Raw genomic sequence first — 23,464 nt, 5'->3', positions numbered from 1 at the left:
CGGTGTGGCTCCTGTTATTTGCACGTGTCCCAAACAGGCAGTTTTAGGCAAGCGATGCATTATAAGCCTCAGGCTGGTGGTACATTTTGGAACATTTCTGAAGGAATTACCACAATAAAATCACGGCTAACTATAACTTTTAACAAATTAAGTCCTTTGGAGTAGCATGTGTACATCTCCGTGTTTCACTTGCACAGTTTATAGAGACGGCCTGTTAACAAAGCTAGGACTCCAAACTCATCCAAATATGATCATGGTTCCACATAGCAGTGGCTAAAAACAGTAACACCGAAACCTCACATTCCTAGTCTAATGGCACTGGGTGATACGACTCTAGGTATATTAATATTTTATCGACAGTCTATGATTCAACCCCATGTTTAAAATGGTTTATAGCTTCCACCCTTCGTTCTTTGAACCTCAACAGTTATCAGAAATGCATGTCAGTAAATAAAAACTTATCCGAGAGGTTTTTTTCCTCTTGCTTTTTTATTATAAGTATATCATTTGAGATGATACTGCTTTATATGTATGTAATGAAATGATGCTTTTGAATGTTTGTTAACTGTTAAGATATAAACTAATAATAAAAATAAGAATCATTAAACACGAGGAAACACTCACAGTGCGAGCCCCTGTTCAATTTCACAATTTTATTTAGATTGCGCCACATCACAACAACAGTTGCCTAAAGGGGCTTGAGGCGTGCCTCTAGTGCGCTGAAACTAGTAGTAAGCGCATGAATACACACGCAGAGGAGACAGCTACACGCAGGCCCGAATACAGTGTAGGTCATACCTGACGTTTTGACAAGAAGAAACTATCAAATAAATTAAAATATGACACCTTGCTGCCTTCAAGAACCAAGCTAAAAAATGTTATTAGTTGCTTAAGCTGTCGGAGCCCCACCTTAAATTTACACAGGCACCAGATAAAGATGGGGTAAAATGGCAGTGCGCGCCACAAACACAGTGAAAGCAAATCGATACTCACTGCGGACAATGCCGGACCTACTTACCAGGTGAAACTTCGTGTGTCCTGTCCTTATGTGACCGCAGGCAGCAGAGTAATCCCAAAAGCTGAACTGGACAAAGGAAGGGTGAGGAAGGAGAGGATTTTGACGGAACAAAGTTTTGGCGAGCCTCGAAAAATCCTTCTTCCTGGTTCTCTCAGGTATGTGGGCGTAGCTTAGAAACTGCAGGTGTGCTGTGTGTGCAGCTCCACTGCAGTTTCACCCATGACCTTTTTGGGCGGTGCCATTCTTCTGAGTCACTCTTCCGGTGTCATAAAAGGGACTTTTATACCGAAACTACACTCACCAGCTACTTTATCAGGCGCTTTATTGCTTCTACTTGGTTGCGATAGCATACCCAGTGAGAGCAAGAGCGTGGCTTTAATTCTTTATGGCATATTCCACAAGTTGCAGGAAACAGTCCTCGGAGATTCTGGTCTGTTTTGACATGATAACATCACAAAGTTGCTGCACATTTGGTTGATGCAAATCTCCCCCCTCCACCACATCCCAAAGGTGCTCTATTACATCGAGATCTGGTGACAGTGGAAGCCATTTGAGTACAGGGAACTCACAGACACCAGCGGTTCAACAAAACAGTTTGAGATGATTTGACCTTTGTGAAATGACGTGTTATCCCGCTGCTAGCCACCAGGGAACGTGATCATAAAGGGATAGATATGATCAGCAAAAATAATCGTGTAGGTGATGTGATGTTTATACGACGTTCATCTGGTACTAAGGGGTCCAAAGTATGTTAAGAAAACATCCCCCACATCATTACACCGCCAGCATCCTGAACCACTGGTACAAGGTGGGATGAATCCATGCTTTCATGTTGTTCACACCAAATTCTGAACCTACCCTTTTCAGTGTTGCAGCAGAAATCGAGCCAAAAACATTTCCAGTGTTCTGTTGTTCAATTTCAGTGAGCCTGTGCAAACAGTAGCTTCAGTTCCCAGTTCTTAGCTGACATCAACAGTGAGGTTTTGTCCAGAGAGCTGCTGCTCATTGTCTCTTTTTTTGGACCATTCTCAGTAAGCCCTAGAGATGGTTGTGTGGGGAAAATCCCAGCAGATCAGCAGTTCCTAAAATACTCTGACCAGCCCATCTGGCACCAAGAACCATGCCACGTTCAAAGCCGTTTCAAATGTAGTTTTTCCCTCATTCTGATCCTCAGTGATAAGAGTTATTTGAATCTAATCTTGCACTCAGATGTTTGTCTCGTTTTAATTCTCAGTGCTAAATCTGCACTGCAGAAAAGACAACTTTGCTCAGAGCTGGTAAGTAGAGCTTCAAGGGCAGCTGCTCAAAGTTCTTTTGAGTGAATCCTTTTTTTTATTTATGGCTATTAAGGCCTGGAACAAGCTTACTAAAAGCTTGAAAACATGTATAGATGTTCATAGTTTCATAATTTATCTTTTGATGTAATCAATAAATTATTTAATTAATTATACGAATAAATAGGGCTTGTCAATGTTAATCAAATGTTACTTCTTTTACTTTTACCCCATATCATCCTGATTATCCTGAGTTCATGTATTGACAGCAGGGTTGTTGCCACATAGGGAGGATGGGGTGGCACTGCCTCCCTGTGAAATATGATTGGCCTCCCCAGTGTCCACCCAACAGTCCCACTGGACAATAGTGCCACTCATTTTACATGCATTACACCATGAGAGCCTGTGTAAGACCAGTGGTGGAAAGTACGAAAACGAGCCATTTTCTTCCGCTTATCTGAAATCAGGTCACGGGGCAGCAGCCGAAGCAGGGAAGCCCATACCTCCCTCTTGCCACCTCCTCCAGCTTATCCAGGGAAGTATCATGCCATTCCCAGGCCATCTGATGGATGTAATCTCTCCAGCACACCCACGGTTTACCCTGGGTCCTCCACTCAGTTAGACATACCCACCCGGAACACCTTTCCCAGTCAGTGACAGCCTTAGCCTCTTTGTGATGTGGAGGAGCGGCGGCTCTACTCTGAGCTCCTCCTGAATGACTGAACTACTCACCCCATCTCCAAGGGAGAGCCCATCCACCCTTCAGAGAAAGCCACTTGTACCTACAATTTCATTCTTTCACCTTTAAAAGAACTTTAAAAGAAATAGCACAAGCTAGTTATGGTAATAAAAGAGTAAATCAGTGAAAACACAAGAATGCAAAGGCAATATTGTTCATCTAAGAGTTGTGCACAGTCCGTGTTGTGGTGAGAGGTTTGGCCTTAAACGTGGCAGTTTTAGGTCTCATAATGGCTGACATCATTTAAATGATTCTGCGTAATGAGCACTTTTAGCCAGTTCAGGTCTAATGTGACACTAAAATGTTTGGACTATTACTTATTGTAATTAGGATTATGAATGTAACTGAAGTAAAGTGTGAATACTGGTTTCACCACTTTGTAAAACAGTTATTCAATAAAAAAACAAATGTTAAACTCAGAGTATTATACATCTGTGTTAATTTACAGAGCTGCAAATGAGCCTGAACACTGTGCCTACTATGCCAGTATATTTGTCTTGTTAAATACTATAATTGCTTTGTTCTTGGTCCATCCTGTGTTGCCCTACTTAAAAAAAGAAAAAGTCCCCGTTTGATTGTCTGGTTATGGAATGAGGGTGAGTACGTGCAGGGGTGTTGTACCGAGGGAAAGCGGGAGTGACTAGGGAGTGATGGGAGGGGGCTGTTGCAAGCTTGGAATGAAAAGTTTGTTTTTGTTTGCATTTTTTTAAAATTTCAAACAAGTTGGATTGTTATAACGAAATTGGAATAAATCGGTTGGGTAACTGAAATGAAACCATGGTTTAGCAAGCTAATTTGTTTAATCTAGTTGACTGCTAATATGCAGTGCATCAGTGTGTCTGTGTGGGACAATGCCAGGTGGTAGTGTTACATTTTCATATCCATTTTAGAATTTAAGAATAGATTAAACTGAGCATGTTACAGGACTAATATATCACATTTCCTGCTCTTTTGCTAAGTAAACATAATAAGGATAAATGGAAGCATAAGTTTGTTCTTGTGGCCACATGTGAAAGTCTTTCTATACTCCTATATTCTTTTATTTCACTGTTATTTCAGCTGCTGTTATGTCTGGTAACAGGTTTTGACATTAAAAACAGTATGTATTCACTGTTGCTTCACTTTCTTTGTGGTAGTTTCTATCATAGGCACCAAAATCTGCAAATCTTGTAATTCTTGGTAATTTCTCCTGGTGAATATGATCAACCTTCTCCTTCTGACTATAATAAAAACGCATTCCCTTCATATGCATTGAATAAAAGGCAGATTTTAGAAAAGTGTCTTGTAGAGCCAGTCAAAATTTCTCATGTTTCGGACTGTCTGGACAGGGGTGGATAATAAATAAATATACTGTGCAGGCCTACACAGGGGTGCTCAGGTGGTAAAGCAGGTCACCTACTAACCAGAAGGTTGGTGTTTTGATCCCAGTCTGCTCCAGTCAGCATGCCAAATAACCTTATAGGCAAGATACTGACCCCACGTTAGCATACGTGTGAATGTTAGATAGAAATCACAGCATAGAAAAAAGTGTTTGTGTGAATGTGTGTAAATGGGTACTCAGAATAGCAAAGTGCTATATATGAACCAGTCCATTTACCATAAGGAGGGAAATGTTAGGAGAAGGAGTGAAAGAAAACTGAAGGAAGGAAGTAAGAGGTTATGAATGGTTTATCTGTCAGCAGCTGTTAAAGACAGTGAGACGGTACTATATCTATCACATTTCCCTAGTACAGTTTAACATACTCAAATGCATATACCTTAATTTGTTTATGCTTTATTGGACCCAGAAGCCAGTCTGCTCAAACAGCATTTTAAAACACTACAATGACACAATAAGGTGCTGGAAGCATTTGATAGGTCCTCAGAGAGTTTCGTCCATATTGACATGATACCATGATTCGTCATGTCCAAGAAACCAGCTAAGGGATGGATTTGGCATTCAACTGCAGCTCACTGGGTATTTTCTCTGTTAGTGATTCAGGCTGTTGCTGCCACCGGTACACACTCCTATTGTTACTACTCGTGCGGTGAATGTGTGGTGATATAAAACTCGTGTGACCGGTTTAACCTGCTCTGGTCAGACCCTCTGCCCTGAATAGAGTCTCTATGTAAACAGAAAAACAATGAACAAGCTGTTGACAATCAGCAGTTAGACATCATCAGAAGACTGAAACTTGACTCAGTGAAAAGGGGAAATAAACACCACACCCTCACCACTAAACAACACATAAAAATATGGGTTAATCAACAGAAGCCATGGATACTGCCCTCTATTTTATATTAAAGCAACATAATTTTGAAGCAAAAAACGAACACACAGATCAAAGTAAAGATATTGAAATAATTTATTTCCCTGATACAAGTGTAAAGTATTGCTATAGTACAATTATAGGCCTACAAAGCATCTTAAAGCACGGATTTTTAAAGTTTTTAAGGCATGTGGAAGATAAGAAGACAGTATATACATGGGACACACTATGGTGTCTTTTTACTACAGAGGACTACACAGTTTGTAACAGGATATAGTTTTATGAAACGCCAGTGCAGATAAAATGGGTGTAATGAGGTATGACACACTATAAACAGAATATCACCTTGTCTAGTTTTACCAACATTATTATTATTATTATTATTATTATTATATCATCTTGTATTGATTTAGATTTTAAGAAATGTTAGAAGAAAAAGAAAAGGTGGGTAGTCTCAGAAACTTTGGTGGAAGGGATCCACCATCCAGTTATCTTCTTAAGCACTTAGGTTCACAAAGCGTTAGAGCCCCAGTCCATCAACAGGGGATAAAACTAAAACACAAAATCTTCTACAGTAGGTGTTCAGTTGGGTTTGAAAGGCAATGTCATACATTTCACAAAATGTTCACTCTTTTTATCATTCTTTGAACTCTTATTAGCAAAGAAACATTTCATCAGAGGACAGAGGTGATAACCCAGAGCCACAGCATCGTGACAAATGGAGTGAAACCACAACACCGACCGTGTTGCTTTACTGCAGAGGGCAAGGGTCCAGTTCTTTCCTTTAAATTGTCACGTGTTCAAACATCATTATAGCATGAAAGTTGACCTTTGTGAAATGACGTAGAAGAAAATCTTACGTAGTCTTACGTAGCAGAAAATCTTCTGTATGTTTAAACAGGTGTAAGAGCCATGCCAGCAGCTCCGTGAGTGCTAATTTTAGTAAGCTATTGTGGTACGTTGCAAAGTAGTCATTATGAATGGGAAGTTTGTCTGAAAATTCAGTTCATCTAATGAATTTGTCTTTTTATTCATTTTTTAATCATGTAATTTTGTAATGTTCTTCGGGGTTAAAACAGGGCGTTACTCATGCAAATGTGAGTGAATGTACAACAGCTGTTGTTGTTGTACACTGGTGTTGTGATATGTTGGTGAATGTATATGTTTGAAATAAAAAATGAACTGAACTGAACAACTAATGTGGATTTTCACACATACCTGAATGATCTTTGAACATAGCTCTACGTAAATACAAGACAAACGAGCACTGATCTATTTCTGAAGCTGATGAGCTGATGTTTACTTCCTCATGGAACCAGCCACTGAGAAATTTAAACATTTACAGAAAATCAGAAATATCAGCAAAGAAACACAAGGATTTACTAGCAGCAGTGTAAACGATAACAGGCAAAGAAGCAGCTTTGTAGTGTTTTACTGCACGTCAGCACAGTAGTTCAGTGCTACTAATACACATTAACACATTAACATATCTGCTAGTTGTAGAGGTGTTTCCATTGATTTGGAAAGTCGAGTTTCACCTAACATTAAAAGAAAGAGGAACAACAGAGCCTAATGCACTTTTTTTCAAGAACAAATGCAGCCATTTTTTTTTAAATGAACAAGATGTACATGCAATAATTCTTATATAACTTTTCTTGAAATTAAAAATATTTTTCTGAATTATTAATTTGGATACTTATCTTAGAAATTCCAAAAACATGTAATAAAAAAACTGCTCTGTTTTCCTGAATTAGATTAGTCCAGTTTAATTTTTTATAGAACCAGTCAAAAGTTTGGACTCGAAAATAAAAAGTATTTCTTTTTTCACTAGCTATTTTTGTGCAATGCTAACAGCAGTGTCTTGATTTCATGTGATGACATCACGAGCTGTACTTTTCTCTGTCTTTGCTTCACACTCATCTTCCCTGCATGTGTGGGGTTTTTTGTGTGTATTTGCATCTTTCAACTCTACACCTTGCATATCAGTTGACAGATACACCAGTGGGACTGTCTTTTATGTGTTATCATTCCCTACATATACATTCATATTGCTATGATGTCTGGAAGGTGCACAGTGAAATAATAACACACCTCAAATGTTTTAAAACTAAAGTATGATTATTAAATGTAAAGTATAGAAAGTGGTTAAAGTGTAGCGAGTAAAAGTAAAAAGCTGTTAGAAGATTTGGGAGTCAATGGAAGTACAGATGGATTAAAAACTGGCAGCAGAAGTAACAAGCCCTACTCGGCGCAAGCAGGAAGAACATTCCCACATTCATGGAGGAGGCATCTCATTATTTTGGAAAAACAGAGCAGATTTTTTCTGAGATTGAAACACGGGACTTTTTTTTCTCGAGTGACTGCATTACGCTTCTACAAGGATCATAGTGATGCTCACAGTGGAGAAAATGAGAAGAACAGGCTACTTCTTGTAGTTTGTGCCATGTTTGCTGAAGTCCTGATGCCTTCATGTTGTTGGACTGCGGTTGGTGTTTCAAAGTTCACAAGTGCAGGTGGTTGGAAAGGAGCAATAACCTTGTTTCTCCTCACTAGAAATCAAGAAGAGAAGATTTTAATTGCCTTCAGGTGACAACAGACACATCTGTGCAGTCTTGGGTGTGTTAAGTAAAAAAAAAAAAAGAGCAGTTTTCAAAAACATCCTGGCATCTTTTATATTTTCTTATGTACGCTCTATTGCCAAAAGTATTTGCTCATCTGCCATCACACGGATATGAATTTGGGTGACATCCCAATCAGTCTCTGTACTAATTCATCCCAAAGGTCTTGCTTCAGGTTGAGGTCAGGACTCTGTGCAGGCCAGTCAAGTTTTTCAACACCAGACTCACCCGTCGATGTCTTTATGGACCTGCACTGGTGTGCAGTCATGTTGGAACAAGAAGGGGGCGTCCCCAAACTGCTCCCACAAAGTTGGGAGATGAAATTTTCCAAAGTGTCTCAGTATGCCGAAGCATTAAAAGTTTCTTACACTGGAGCAAAGGGGTAAAACCCAACTTCTGGAAAACAACCCCACATTATAATCCCCCCTCCACCAAACTTTACACGTGGCACAGTGCAGTCAGACAAGTACTGTTCTCCTGCCAACCACCAAACCCAGACTTATCCATTGAATTGCCAGATGGAGAAGTAGTTTGTCACTAGAAGTCTCCACTGCTCTAGTGTCCAGTGGGGGCGTGCTTTATACCAACGTTTTGCATTACACTTGGTCATGTAAGGCTTGCATGCAGCTGCTCAGCCATTGACACCCATTCCATGAAGCTCTCTGTGGCGTGTTCCTAAGCTAATCTGAAGGCCACATGACGTTTGGAGGTCTGTGGTGATTAACTCTGCAGAAAACTGTTGACCCCTGTGCACTATGCACCTCAGCGTCCACTGACCCGCTCTGTGATCTTACCTGACGTACCACTTTGTGGCTGAGTTGCTGTCATTCCCAAATGCTTTTGCTAACAGTTGATTGTGGAGTATTTAGTAGCGAGGGAAATTTCCTGACTGGACTTGTTGCACAGGTGATATCCTATCACAGTACTATGCTGGAATTCACTGAGCTCCTGAGAGCGACCCATTCTTTCACAAGTGTTTGTAGAAGCAGTCTGAAGTCAGGTGCTTAATTTTATTACACCATGTGGTTATGGAAGTGAATGGAACATCTGAATTCAATGATTTGGATGGATGAGTGAATACTTTTGGCTGTATAGTATATTTTATTCAACCCTCCAGTGAGCAGGATTTTTGCCACAGAGGATGAGGTTGTCCATCAAAGTGAAGCTGTCAGGCTGCATTTATTTCTGTCATGCTTGAACTGATGTGTTGAGTGCAGAGTCTTTACTGCATTCCCACAGTAAAAAACCCATTGTCTTTGAAGTCAGGCCTTTTTTTTTTTTTTTTTTTTTTTTTTAGGAGGTTAAGGGTAACAGCTGGGAGCATGCTTTTCATCCACCCAAGCCAAAACATTTATTTTACTTAATTTTTACTTGAGGAGACAGATAGGTTCATGGCTCAGATTTCCTTTTTTTTTAACCTACAGTATTTTCAGTGTTTCTGAGTCCCACTCTTAATGTCAGAGGCTTTGAGATCAGATTAACTCGGACGTCTGCGGGCTTCCTGCAGAGCCTGAGTGGGACCGCTTAATGTAGACTGAAGAACGGCTTCATATAAGCCTGAATGAGGATTTTGTGGTTATGTAAGAGAAGTGCTGTAGAAAAAAAAGAATACATGAAGGTTTCTTAGGCTGACACAAGGACCGAGGGGCAGGGAGGAGGGAACTGGACTCAGCTGAGTCACACAGAGTGGATGTCAGAGGGGGCTTCAGGACCCCAGGGCTATCACCATCAAAGAAGAGAGTTCCAAGAAGATGAGATAAATTGCATGTGAGTGTTGAGCAAGAAAATGTTAGCATGTATTAGGTAGTAACATCTTATGAATAAAGGTCAGTTTGTTATGGTCATGAATCACTACGTGATTCTATTCTGTTCATGGAGCGCCTTTATCGGGGCTAAAATATGACATCATGAGAGCCTCCACATCTTCTTGCCACAATCACAGGATCAGTACAAATTAAAAGAAAGTATTATCGGTGTAATTTGCTGCTTACACTTTATTGACAACTGATCAGCTCCAGCTGGGTCGCCTGGGTGAGACTGTGTGAGGCTGAAAATGCAGAGATACCCAGTGACCCCTGAGTTCATTGTGCACAGTGTTCCTAAATACAGCAGAACAACTAACTATGGCTTCTTTTATGTAATTTTATGAGGACTAAATATAATATCTCAACAACAGAGTTGATCTTGTTGTCATGACTTTGTCTTATAAGGTAGTCTTAATGGGTTTTAATGAGCCCCTTAATGAGCCCTAGTTGAAGCCTATAGTTTCAGGCATCCATTCAAACATTATGAGCCCACTAAACGGCCAAAAGGTGGCATCCTACAAAGTCTACTCAGAGATCACCTCATTTAGTATTTAGTATTTAGTATTTATTTATTTATTGTCATTGTCAATTGGGATTTTTCACAAACATGGCCAGTAGAGGTTGACTCTAAAAGTGAGCAAGTCCCCAAAGACTTTCATGTTTAAAGCACACACCTCTAGAACATATATGAACTTTTGGATACTTTTTAAAATGATATTATGTGACAAATAATGGAACTTCCTGTGAAGGAAGGGTCATCCAAGAAGGTTTTACATGAGTTTTATATTATTCTGTCTCTTGGAGGAGATATGAGACTGTGCTTTAGACGTATACATCCACAGTGTCTTTTGTCCTCTCTTCCTCCACTCATCTCCAACCGGTTGCAGCAGGTGGCCGCCCCTCCCTGAGCCTGGTTCTGTTGGAGATTTCTTGTAGTACAGATGGAGTTTTTGCTTCCCACTTTCTCCACGTGCTGGATCAAATTGGGTTGTTTGCTTGTTGGTGTTTAATAAAGCGCCTTTAGGTGACTGTTGGTGCGCTTTGTTGCTTTAAATATATATAATAAAACTCAATTGCACTGCACTGAACTGAATATACAGTTTATCGGCTTGCCAGCCATACTTGGCACTTGATTATGTAGTGCTCCAACCACCTGACTCCAAAATGGCTCTACATGGTTGCAACCAAAAACACTAGTATGAAAGCTTCAAAATGCATGGTTAAAATATGGGTGGGTTTGTGGGTGTTGGTGGCTTTATCTTTCATGGTCTTTGGTAAAGCAATGTCTTGAAAGACGTGTGCCAAACAAACAATGTTGCAAGTGACCCCATATGGATGTGAGAATATATCGAAAAGTTTGGAGCTTTTATGCACAAAGCGATTTTTATGAGCTGTTTGGTTGGATGTAAACCCCAAAATAAAATAAACCTAAGCAGGTAGTTTATTTTAGGCACCAAAAGCATAACTTAATTGCTACGGTATCTGCAATTGGAGATTTTACAGTCACTTCTTGGCATGACCACCAGATGTATACTTTCTGTTTCTAAGACTGAATGAAACAGATGAGGTGACACGAATGGAACTATTCAAACAATTCAATGGGCTGATAACATTTAAACTGTCGTTTCTGGACATAGAAACATCTGAGCTTGACCTCCCTGAATATTTTTCCCCTCCTCCCCCTTGTGTGACAAGTGAATGTAGCCTGAGATCTGTTCTCTAGCTAAATAATTCAGTTTGATGCTGTACTGAGTGAGGGGTGTACAACCACAGATGGATGTTAAAGCTTCAGCTTGAAAAATAATCTTGTTCACTTTCTTTTCAGGAGCCAGTCTGAGCCTCATTCAGCAGGGCTCCGACTGGATTGCTTGTTAAATGTTTACTGGTCTTCGGTGCTGGGCCTGGGTTGCTTGTATTCTAACGATAAGCTATAGCATTACAGAACCCATTAAGACTCTGCAATTGAAATTACATGGCTTACCAAGTAGACATCCAGTTCAGAGTCAGATTGGCTTCTGCTGAGGGACGGCAGTGGATCGTCCAGAGCAATCGTTGAACTGGAGGCTCGTCGGTCTTCACTGCAACATAGAAATACAATTTACTGTTGTGTATGAGCCGAGTTAATGTCTACATCATCATTCATCGTTCAGCATCCTCTCAGAATATATTGTTGAATATCAAAAGAAAGATGTAGCTTTAGCTCTTTAGAAAACAGTAAAAACACAGTTATTTGGAACATTTCATCAGTGGCAGGGGAAAAAAACTGCAGCTCACAAGCCACAAGAAGCAAACTTTAGAGCTGAAAATGAACTGCAACTCCTAAAAACACACAATTCCTCAAATGGCCACTTCATTGCTGGCTCCATAAGGAAGTTGATCCCCATACACTAAAGCCTTTTTGAGCAGCTTCCTGATAACATAGTTCACCACCCTGTCATCCAAATATGGTCCTTTATGGCTCTAACAACATGGCAACGGCCAAATTTCAAGGCTTCAAATATGTGCAAGTTAAACAATGTCCACAAAAATAATCTCAATGGTTACACACTTTCATGTCTGTGTCAGTGTGAATCAGATCAAAATATCAACTTTTCAACTTCTCTTCTGAAAACTGGGCTTTGATCTGAAAGCAGTACATGTGAAGTACCTGTTTTCATAGTCTTCTTCCTCTTTTCCGCTCAGTTTTAAAGAAACGGCAGACTCAGGTAGAAGATCCGGCTGTTTGGAGGAACTGTAAACTGTTAAAAACAAACACACCGTCAGCGAACAAGTCAAGCAAAGCTTCTAATAAAAACAAACATAAACAAAAGAAACAGCTTACAGTTTCCATCCAGGTTGTCCATGCTTTGGGCTTTCTTCTCCTCCTTCATCTCCTTCAGCGGTGACAGAATCTCCTGGGAGACTGACTTTGCATAAAGAGAGTTCTTCTTCCTCTTTGAAGATGCTCCCCTTAAAGCTTAAACACACAGAGAAAGAATTTAAAACAAAAGCTGCGTTTATGCAGGAAACAGAATGGTGGCAGGTTAGCATGACTTACGATGGCTCTTCTTGAAAACAGTCGTGCCCATGAATTTCAGAAATCTGTCTGCATAAAAACTGGGCCTGTGCACTGACACTGTGTCCTGAAATGAAAACAGGGCACACGTGTGAGCAGCTGCATACATAAGGGATAAAACAGCCTGGAGTTAAGGAGAAGTAAGAAGTATTACAGACCCCGTCATGTACAAGAGCCTTCCAGGAGTGTTCCACCTTCTTAACGAACCTGAAAATGATTAAAAATTGAAAATCAAATGAGTTCATTATGTAACATTTTTACTTGTGTAAATATTTATGCTTGCTCTCGACCATAGACTGTATATAATAAAATGGAGGTAGCCACTGTGGTTAGCAAGGTTGTGCTGCACAGCCTTGAAATTTTTGTTTTTTTGTTCTTGCTTTTCACCACCAGGGGGCAGTGGTTAACCGTATATGTTCACATAAACGTGAGCTGTTTAGCTTTTTAGATTTCCTTTTAAATACCTCTATTTCCCCTAGGGGACAGGTGTCGAACTCCAGGCCTTGAGGGCCGGTGTCCTGCAGGTTTTAGACGTGTCCTTGATCCAACAATTAATTAAATGGCTAAACTACCTCCTCAACATGTCTTGAAGTTCTCCAGAGTCAATGAACTAATCATTTGATTGAGGTGTGTTGACCCAGGGTGATATCTAAAACCTGCAGGACACCGGCCCTCGAGGCCTGGAGTTCGACACCCCTGTTCTAGGGGCTGCAGTTATAAATAAGAATGTGCTTTTATTAAGGACTTGCCTGGTTGAATAACGGTTGTCCTGACTGCACCATCTTGTGGTACAAAGTGGTATTACCTGAAATTATATCTTTTCAACACAATTTACTGTCACAGCTGTTGGTATTCGTTCATCCATTTTTGTTGCAAATCCAGCTTTTACATGCCTTCTATGCTTCTGATGGCTTTGCTGCAATGCATCTCTTTAATTTAGTTGTGGGTTTTGGACTTGGAAGGCCACCTCAGCCAAGTTGAGCCTGAGCTGCAGCCGTGCCTCACAGCCATGACTGTGTCAATCTTGCCATGAGAGATGGGGACAGATCCCATTTTGGTAGATTTTCCAAGTTTAAATAATAAATAACAAATAATATAGCCTGTGTTTACTGAGCCAGTAATGAGTGTTTAAACTAATTTAAATGTTTCTGAAGCAGGAAAACAGGATGAAAACCTGAGAATCATAAAATATAAACTAATAATAATGCCAAGGAAACAAGAGTCACAAACAAAAAAAGAGTCGCATGTCTTTGCCTATTTTAATGAATTTGAAAAAAAAAAGTCTACAAATGTTTCTGTAATGCTGCATGGGGATGGTTGATCCAGGTGCAGCTGAGTAAGGATGATGAGACAGTTTGTCTTCTGCATGTTATTTTTGTGCATGTTAATGCTGTGAGCTCACCTGTAAGACTGAAGAATGTCGATAATTCCTAAAAAGATGAGCAGACTCTCGTCTTTATGTTTGGCAGGAATTCCACCCAATCTGGAAAAAAAATTATGATAATTTTACAGTTTTTTAAATGAAATTATGCTTTTGAATGTCCAGCTTTTCTACATTTTTGACCAGATCAGCGAGCAGTGGGGTTTTAAAAAAAAGCCACTAGAAAAATAAGGGAAACAAGACCTAAAAACAGGCGTTTTAGTATGAAGCAAACCGTTCTTATTAGATTGGACTGTGTGCAAACTAGTATGTATAAAGTATATGGTAATACTTATTTTAAGATAAAAATAACTTGTGATGTGAGATGTTAAAAAAGGTTTCCTCTATCATATGTGCTGCTTAGTCCAAAGTGTCCACTTACGTGTCATCATCTGCCACTGGTTCTGGGTCCTTGACATTCCCCTGGATGGACTCGAGGGCGGTGGAGTAGAGGACTTTCTGTCCTCTCCTGCTGTCACATCTGCTTCCTCTGCTCAGCGGCTTCCTATCCAGAACGTGAATCCCCAGCAGGAGACTGTAGTCCATGATCTTAAAGCTTTCCAGGACCTGATAAGAGACCAAAACTGAACTCAGGGAATCAAATTTTAAGAACCCCCTTTGAAAATTAAAAATTTTTCTTTAATGTTTAATAATTAGTTTGTCAGCGCTAAAATTTTTTAACCTTCCATTCTTTTAACTGTTTAAATACTACACATGCTAGTGGCTATCAGGTCTGAAACCATGACACTAAGTTCCCCAGAGCCCACTGATTTACAGGGACACTATAAGGTTCTGGCCAAACAAACAACCTGCAACTACTTCAGTGGCATTGTTTAAAAGAAACTCCCATTCTGAAATGCCCACCTTTAGAGCATCAAAAAGCATGTCACAGTGTGACCTGCACACTACAGACCTTCTGGTGGACCTTGAATGCGGTAGGCCATGAAAGATTTACATTATAAAAATAAACAAAGCTAACAGAACAGCTGTGGGATTAAAATAATCCATTACTCTTCATTTAAATAAATCTGAATTAGTGTTGTATTTTCAGTAGAGGAAAATGAATGAAGTAATGGTGGCTATGGCATGCTGAAATCAAATCATCAAAACATTAAAATGAGGTAAAGTTCACATCAGTCATTGTTTAGGCAACTCGTGTAACGAAATACAGACACGAACCACTAAAAGGGTCAATCGAGCCTACAGAACAGAGCCTGCGGTATTAGACATTTTGTGGTTATGAGTGTCCGAGGCTTCTAGTTGCTTACATAGGCCTAGTATCTCTCTATATTCCCAAATAAAGAGATATTTCATTTGAATCCCACAGCTGAGCTGAACAGGAAATTTTGCCAACTGTTAATGAGATTTTGTCTGAGCAAATAAACATTTATTTATCCCTCAGAATGATCTGGTGATCCTCTGACGTTTAATCTACCAAAAAGAAAGAGGTCAATACTTTAATTTGTTCCCTACTTAGACCTCATACCTAAACCCTTCCATTATTGGCATTTATGAGCTAACAGGTTAGCCACGTGGAGGTTACAAATGACATGCCTGCTAAAGAGAGCTACTTGATACGGACATGAACCCCACAGAGCTGCACGAATGCTTGCTTATCTGTCAAGCAATCAGCTGCAATCACCTTTCTGATTTCCTATTTTTTCTATATGTTTGTCACACTTAAATGTTTCAGATCACCAAACAAAGGCAATAGAGAATTTCCCGTCATTATTTTGTTTATTATATCACCTTTTTGATATATGTCCACATTTTTTACTCAGTGGTTTTAACAATATAATAATTTGAGTAATAAAATAAAACAAAAATCACCTACAGTTCAATTTTCTTTTATAAAAATAAATGAATAAAAAGTTTTACTTTGAAGGAAGTCCCACTCCCAGAGATCAACCCTGGATCTATAAGCAAAAATACAGTAAAGCATAAGCCTCAATCCCTCTGACCAAGCACTTATGTCACGAAAGTACCTCTTGTAAATAAAGAGGGCCTTAAAATGTGCTGCGTTACCTAATGCACTAACTGAGGTCGTATACAGCAGCCCAGTATGAGCGTATTACATCCAGTTTGCGCTTTAGCGTCCAGCTGCTCCGCCTGACCATTAGTCAGGTGTTTCGCTCTGCTGCACGCTAATCCTTCATCAAGTGACCACTATTGTTTCTCGCTAATGAAACAACAGGCATGCACTAATGCAGTCATCAAAACAGCTCAGGGAATAACAAACAGGGACACAGTTCCAGGTGCTGGCCTGTGTGATGTTATCAAAGTAGGGGAATTGCGCAGTTATCATTGGCTGAATATAAACTCTGGATTTTGGGTTTATTTTGGCATAAAACCAAGTGAGTGATGTTTTTCTGATAAAAGTTTTATCCTCATGACCATTTAGTTTGGAGCTCTGGAATAACTGGGATTTTCTGGGACCTTTCCTTTTAGAGAGTATAGCTAAGCATTCGAAATTTGGGCAACACTTACCTTCCAAATTCTTAAGAACAAGCTTTGTGGAAGATCCTATTAAACCCGCGAGATAATTCACAGCTAGTGAGCATCAGGTGTCTTGTGTCATATCGCCTAAATCAGTTCTGAGCATGTCAGACAAACCATCTCTTATTGTTGCACAACATGTGGAAAAGGTCAACCGACCAGAATCTCTGAACACTGTCAAAAGCTCATGTATGAAAACAGGATGTTCTTACTGTGTCAAAGTTATTAGCATGTCTGAGCTGCAAGCAAGGTACATGCAATGTAAATCAAACACTGATATCATCCTAACTCAAACCAAGTGGTTGTAATTAACCCAACCAAGCACCTTTAAGTGCCTATTGTAGGATTTATGGTCCCATGTTTGTGCAATCCCATGAAACTCCAGCAGTGCATCGCCCTATGATGATGGCAATGGCAATTTCATTTATATGGCACATTTCATTACAAGCAAACTCAATGTGCTCAGCACAGGAGAACATGAAAACCAGTGTAGGTTTACAATGCCAAACTCAGTGAAAACAGCAAACTATAATAAAGCAAGACAAATTAGAACAAAAACCAATAACAAAAACATACTGAATGCAGGCATGTGTACATAAAAAGGTTTTCCAAATACCTGAAAGCACCTTGGGCACCCTTAGATCTAATTCTGGGAACAGTTAAAATATCTGCAACTGATGACATGAGAGGTCTGACTGGACAGTGAACAGTGAGGTTAAAAGGGCGATAAATGTAGGTAGGATGATGATTAGTTCAAAAGTTATTGTGAACAACAGGGGAGGACGAGTGAGAAGCAAAAACAAAAAGATTAAAGATTAAAGAGGGCGCGAGAAACACAAACAATGGCTGCTTTTAATGACTCAGTTTCACTTGATTAAAAAGAGCAAAGACACCAGCAGTTGTAGCCCACATAACTTTGATGTTATACCCTTGCGACAATGCACAACCGCAAAGTGCAGCGCCTACAACAGACAATAACCTGCTGCCATGCCTAAACAGCAGGACACTCCTACAATTAAGAAAGAAAAAAAAAAACGCGTCAAAAGAAAATGAATTAGCGAGTGTGCAAAAAACAAAGCAAAATAAAAAGGTATAAACGGACTGTTAAGCATAGCCTCCTGACTAAAAAACTTCCAGTGTCTCTAAAATGGGAGCATTACAACTCAGCTCCCAAACTTTGCCATCCTGACACACACGATGTTCATAAAAGTGAGATGCAAGCAGCATCGGATAACCCCGCATTATGTGAGCCCTCAGGATGAGAATGTATTGCTGAAGGCATGCTAGACTAAACACTAAATCTACTTCACTAGCCAGCAGTTTAGTGGATGTGGCTTACAACATAAAAATGGTAGTTTAGCTGGATTTGGTGTCCTCGGGATTCCCATATACTTGTTTGCCATTCACCTAGGGACCATTTTTTGCCCGAGGACAACACAAAGGTTACGGTTTTAATGGTCCCCAAATGATGAGCTAGCAACCCTCTTAAGGCAATCTTTTTTTTAATTAAGTTGTTAGACTATGTTGTTTCAAGTATCATGAAAAAAGTACATTTTTGACTTGTGATCTTTAAAAATGTTAGCGGTTGATACATCCGACAAGTAAAAATGCACATCTTAAAGGTGTTCCATTCAATATTTATCTATTGAATGCAACACATAGTTGCTAATGGATGTAACATCCTCATGTAAACATACCCGACAGTCCCTCTGCAAGGTTTTCATCAAGGCACTATATGTGTCCGGGTCAAAGACCAGGCCCTCGTGCATGTCCTGGAAGTCCAGGTCTTTGAATGTGGGTGAGGGCTTGGAACGCTCTTTGCGTGAGGCACGGCGTTTGTACGAGGATCCCTTCAGGTCGTACTTGTAGTGCATCTTCATGGCTCGCGGCAGCACATTGTTCATGACCACCACTCGAACGGTGATGCCTCCACACTGGATGCAGTAGAGGCCGTAGAACTTGGGCAGTAACGTCCTCGGGTTCTGATTGAGATTCTACAATAACAAAGATGATGGGTTTTTTTAAGTGATAAACAGAGAAGGAGTAAATGTCCCTGATAATATTGGTCCAAATGAATCATTTTATTGTCCATTTTAAGTCAATTTAAGAAGAGAAAGACTGAAACTGCAACTTTCAAATAGGAATTAGTCCAAAATAAGTGGTCGGAGAAGAAATGTGAACATACACATGTAAACAGGTCATTTTGGGAACTGTAGATTATATCAGTGGCATATTAAAAGGTGATATAGTAATCAGTTCCCTTTCCCCAAAAGTAACATTTTAGCTAGTCATGTCCATGTGCTGATGCATGTGCACAGCAGTTCCATTTTAGGTTCAGCCGACAGAAATCTTCTTTTCTAATAAAGATTATAATTAGGGATGGATTGTGTGATCCTGACCATCTGTTAACTCCTGCACCTCCCTGAACTTGGTTGTGTTGGGTGTTTCTTCCTGTCAAATAGGTGTTCTTTCTCACCACTTTCACCAATTAATTTTAATAGGTGGGGTTCTCGCTAATAATGTTGAGTGTTTTTCATTAGCATATAAAGCAGCTTGAGCGAACTGTTAAAACTTAAGTAATTACTAGTAGTTTGGAACTGTATGTTGCACTTACACAATACTTCATGTGTGGCCAGAATACCCCCCCCCCCCCCCCCCCCCCCCCCTCCCGCCCTTTACCTTGCTTTGAGTAATGCAAACATATGTTGCTGTATGGCTTTAATGCAAATGTGCTAAGACTTGTTTATTTAGTAGCTCACCATGTAGTAACCAGGAAGCAGCTTCTGCAGGAACTCTGCCTCTTTAGGCTGCACTGTCTTGATGATGAACTCATCATCGCTGGTGAGGTAAAACCAGGAACTGCTAGCACCGGGGTTTGGACAGCTCTATCAGCGGCTCATTGCATATGGAGTACTGAAATTCAAAGTGAGGCAACAGTTTAAGCCGAACAATGTTTTGCAATCAACTCAGGGGAAATTTACACCACATTGTCGTGAGCCAGAATGTGAATTTGGGTCTCCACCCTCACCAGATAGTCGTCCGGTTTGATGCCAAAGAGCTCTCTGAAGTAGCGAAAAGCCAGTGGGGCGTATGTTTTCAGACGGAAATCTGGGAAGTGATGTGCCGGGGTCAGGTTGCTACCCTCACTGGAACACATACAAAATATTCATTAGTCTAGCTATTTGCAACTTTTAGGAGCACTGTGACATGAGCATGTAACAGGTCATGGTTAGAAATGCACAGGTGTAACTATTGAAAATTACTGATAGCTGATATCCATGAAATGAACTACTGGAAAGAAACAGCTGCAGTATTATCTTCCTCTAGTGACCAAGTGCAAAATGCCTACTGAGAAATAATGGGGTTGCTGAAACATGTGGTTTCTGTCAACCCACAAGTGATTATTTGCACACTTCTAAAGGTAACTTCCCTCTTTCTTAACAGCAATACAGGTTGGCTGCCACTGTGTTTGTTTAAATAACTTAGAGTAAGATTTCTCATAATAATAATTTGCATTTCTTTCTTTCGTTGGTAATATGTAGTCAACTTATTTTTTTTGTAGGCTGGGAGAGAGTGACATCGTCACTTTCTCCCACACTTGTCACACTTAGCTGACTTACATAGTTTTGGTTCATTTGGGGTTTAGGCTTAGTACTTGGATTGTGACTTGATGTGCTATGTAATGAGGCCAATCTGGGATTTAAAGCTTACTCAAATCTCCCAAAAATGCATTCAGTTCCTTGGTAGGTAGTGATAAAATTAAACTCCCTGACATTTCAGAGTAAACCTAACATGCATAGAAAACATCCTAGATATATGGGGGGGAAATCCCTGTGCATGTGCATTGGTCATTCTCTGAAAGGATTGCAGTGCAAATGTGAGTGTACCTTGGCAGGAAGACGCTCTCCACCACAGAAAAGTCCTGCATGAGAACATCTCTGTCTGGTTTCGAGCTGAGGTTTCCCACAGCATAACCGATGCCCAGCTGGATGGCGCCTTTGAGTGCAGCTGGTGTAGGCTAACAAACAAATTAGACATCCTAGAATTAGGAATTTTTTTGTGGCACTTAGTTGCACATTTTCTTGCTTTCTTTGTAACATAGTTTATCGTTGTTCAACACTTTGGTCCGGTGCAAAAATACCTCAACACTGGATTAGCTATAGCATTGGCAAGCTTCTCTCAGTAGGAATTTTAATCTCCAGTATTTGTTAGCATGCTGACATCACCAATAATGGCTCCTTTAGTTTGTTTTGTAACTATGAGCATGTTAGCATTTAATTCAAAGTAAAACTGTGCTTACAGTTGCCTCACAGTGAGGACAGCATTAGCTAGATTAATGGTCTTATTTATATCATTTTTAGATATCGTGTTAATATACAAAGAGGATAGTAAGCTGAAGCTTTTTGATGTAGGAAGCATGTGAAACACAAACAGCAAACTATAAAATTTAGCTAACACTGAAGAACCAGAAACTGTAGTTTCTCTAGTGATCACTTCAGGTTGGCTCTCTTCTCAAAATGTACAAGTTTACAGCAATAAAAGACAGATTTATCACCTGGTACCACAAAAAATATTTTGTCCTTTATGAGGGAGTTATTTTTATTCTCTGATCTCCCTGACAGATCTCCCGATTCAGGTAGCTAGGCCTCTCCTCTGCTAACATGGAGCTCACTGTTATTATCTCCTCTTTGAAACTTTCCAAGAATCTATTGCTTTAATTTTGATAAGAAACATTCCAGTATTTTGTTACTCTGTTACGTATCCCTGTTATTAGCCTGCATGTGTATCTGTGTGTTGCATGCATAGAGAGCATAAAACATGGATGTAGCTAACAAGTGATTAGCCAATGAGAATACAATTGGTACTCCAAAAGTTAGCATTCCCATTGTCACTTATAGTCACTTAATACTGAAAAACAAAACATATGGCCTAAAATTCTAACACTGGGGCTTCAAAACTGCAGAAACCTAAAACAATGGGTGATGCCATGGGTGTTATGGCCATCTTTTATACTGCCTGTGATAAAGTACAGTCTTCAATGATAAAATTGTGCTAAATGCAAAATTATAATCATCCCTACAGATTTTAATGGTCAGCATTTCTTTTTGTTTTTGTTTTGGTAAGATTCTGTGTATGGATACAAAGATACCAAACAGATACAAAATATGTCTGTTGTTTTTAACAGGGGCTCATTCTGGATTTTTTTCAAAGTGACACCTGGTGCTCTGTGAGGCTGTATTATGGGCACAGTTAAACGCCATAGTGTGTTACAGTAAGTCACAGCATTTCATTGTGGACCAAATGTAACGATATAGTGTGACTAAAACAATTGTCTTCATTTATATCAGAAAATAATTAAAATAAACAAATCATTTAAAATAAACTGCTTTGATTATATTGCAAGTCTGGAACAGGCTCCCGGCACTTCAGGACAACCTCAAATACTAAACGAAGCCTTAATACCTGTAAATTAATTTTTCCAATTAAAAGAAAAGCAGACATTTTACTTTAGAACTTATTTAGAGCTTTTTCCTGCGAGCCAGAGTGTGAAGCCGATCAGCCTAATCACACAATTTTCCCACCACTTGTTCCCTACCTCACAGAGCAGCTCTGTTACATAACACAGCTGATGAAAGAGTAGCTGCAGTCACGTTATTGCACTTCATTTGACTTAAAGTAATATTGCACATGACTTTCTGTATGACTTTTTGGATTTTTATTACCCCTTTAAGCTACTAATTATTTTTCCCAAGATCATGGTGTAGTCAATAATTAAAATAAATAGCTCAGGAAAGAAAATAATAAGTTTCACATTTAGACTCTCAAATAAAAAAAACAACCTTTGGTTTCAGTGTTCTGTTTGACCGCAGATATTTTCTGTTTTGACATCAGCAATGACTTGGGTGGGAGTAATTTTGTTCCTACCTGAAGATTTTTCCATTGCTTGCTTGAAATGATCCACTCACCTTTTTATGATCCTTTGACGCTTTGGAGGTTTTGGTTCCCCTTCCTAGGGTGCTGGCAGGGGATGCTGACATCTTTTGGACAGAGAGAACTGGACTAGAGGGAAGCTCGGCTGTCCTTCCTCCAACTTTGATTCTGTCCGAGTTCCTTTTTTCCCCTCAGTGGTAAATGCACAAACAAAACAATTTACAGAAAGTGCATTTTCCAGGTAGGCTGCTCCTGTGGATGATGTAAAGAAAAAAGGAGTTACACAATGTGTTGCATTTGCATGAATGTCAATGCAAAGCGCACACACGCTAGTGAAAAGCTTCCAATCAGTCTTGTCTAGTTGTTCCTGTGACTTACAGTATATCCTGGGCTTTCAATAATCTTTCTGTCTGGGGTACTTCTGGACTCTGAGGACCTTTTGGTGAATGTGTTAGTCTTTTAACTCCAGAATACTTCACAACAACGCTTGATCCCAATTAAGAAGGATTGGGAACTATTACATGTTCAATCCCCCCGTGTTATAACAGTGCACAGTGTTTTCCTGATTATGTGATCATCAGCTTCCAAAAAAGGACACAGTGATTAGCGAAATGAAGCCATATACCAAGATCTGTTCATTTCAATTGCATGGGCTTTAGATTATGGTTTATTTCCAATGTAATTCTCCTGAAATTACAAAAAATACAGACAACCCCAGCTAAGGGTAATTAATGTGAAAAGGCAAGAGGGGATACTCTATAATACAGCCTGCACCCATGTGTAATTACCAGTGTAAGAAACTTTAAAATTAAGTTTTCCCTTCCCCTCATATACCACCAAATATATTTGCTAATTTAAT

At 39.7% G+C, this 23,464-nt stretch overlaps 1 pseudogene; it reads right to left on the bottom strand.

Moving 5' to 3' along the window:
* Window positions 1–7,229: 7,229 nt before the first annotated feature.
* Window positions 7,230–22,919, bottom strand: LOC113017397 (phosphatidylinositol 4-phosphate 5-kinase type-1 beta-like; annotated as a pseudogene).
* Window positions 22,920–23,464: the final 545 nt, after the last annotated feature.

This window comes from Astatotilapia calliptera, unplaced genomic scaffold (genome assembly GCF_900246225.1).
Source record: "Astatotilapia calliptera unplaced genomic scaffold, fAstCal1.2 U_scaffold_118, whole genome shotgun sequence".
Classification (NCBI taxonomy): Eukaryota; Metazoa; Chordata; class Actinopteri; order Cichliformes; family Cichlidae; genus Astatotilapia; species Astatotilapia calliptera.
This window is presented reverse-complemented; position numbering and strand designations above follow the sequence as displayed.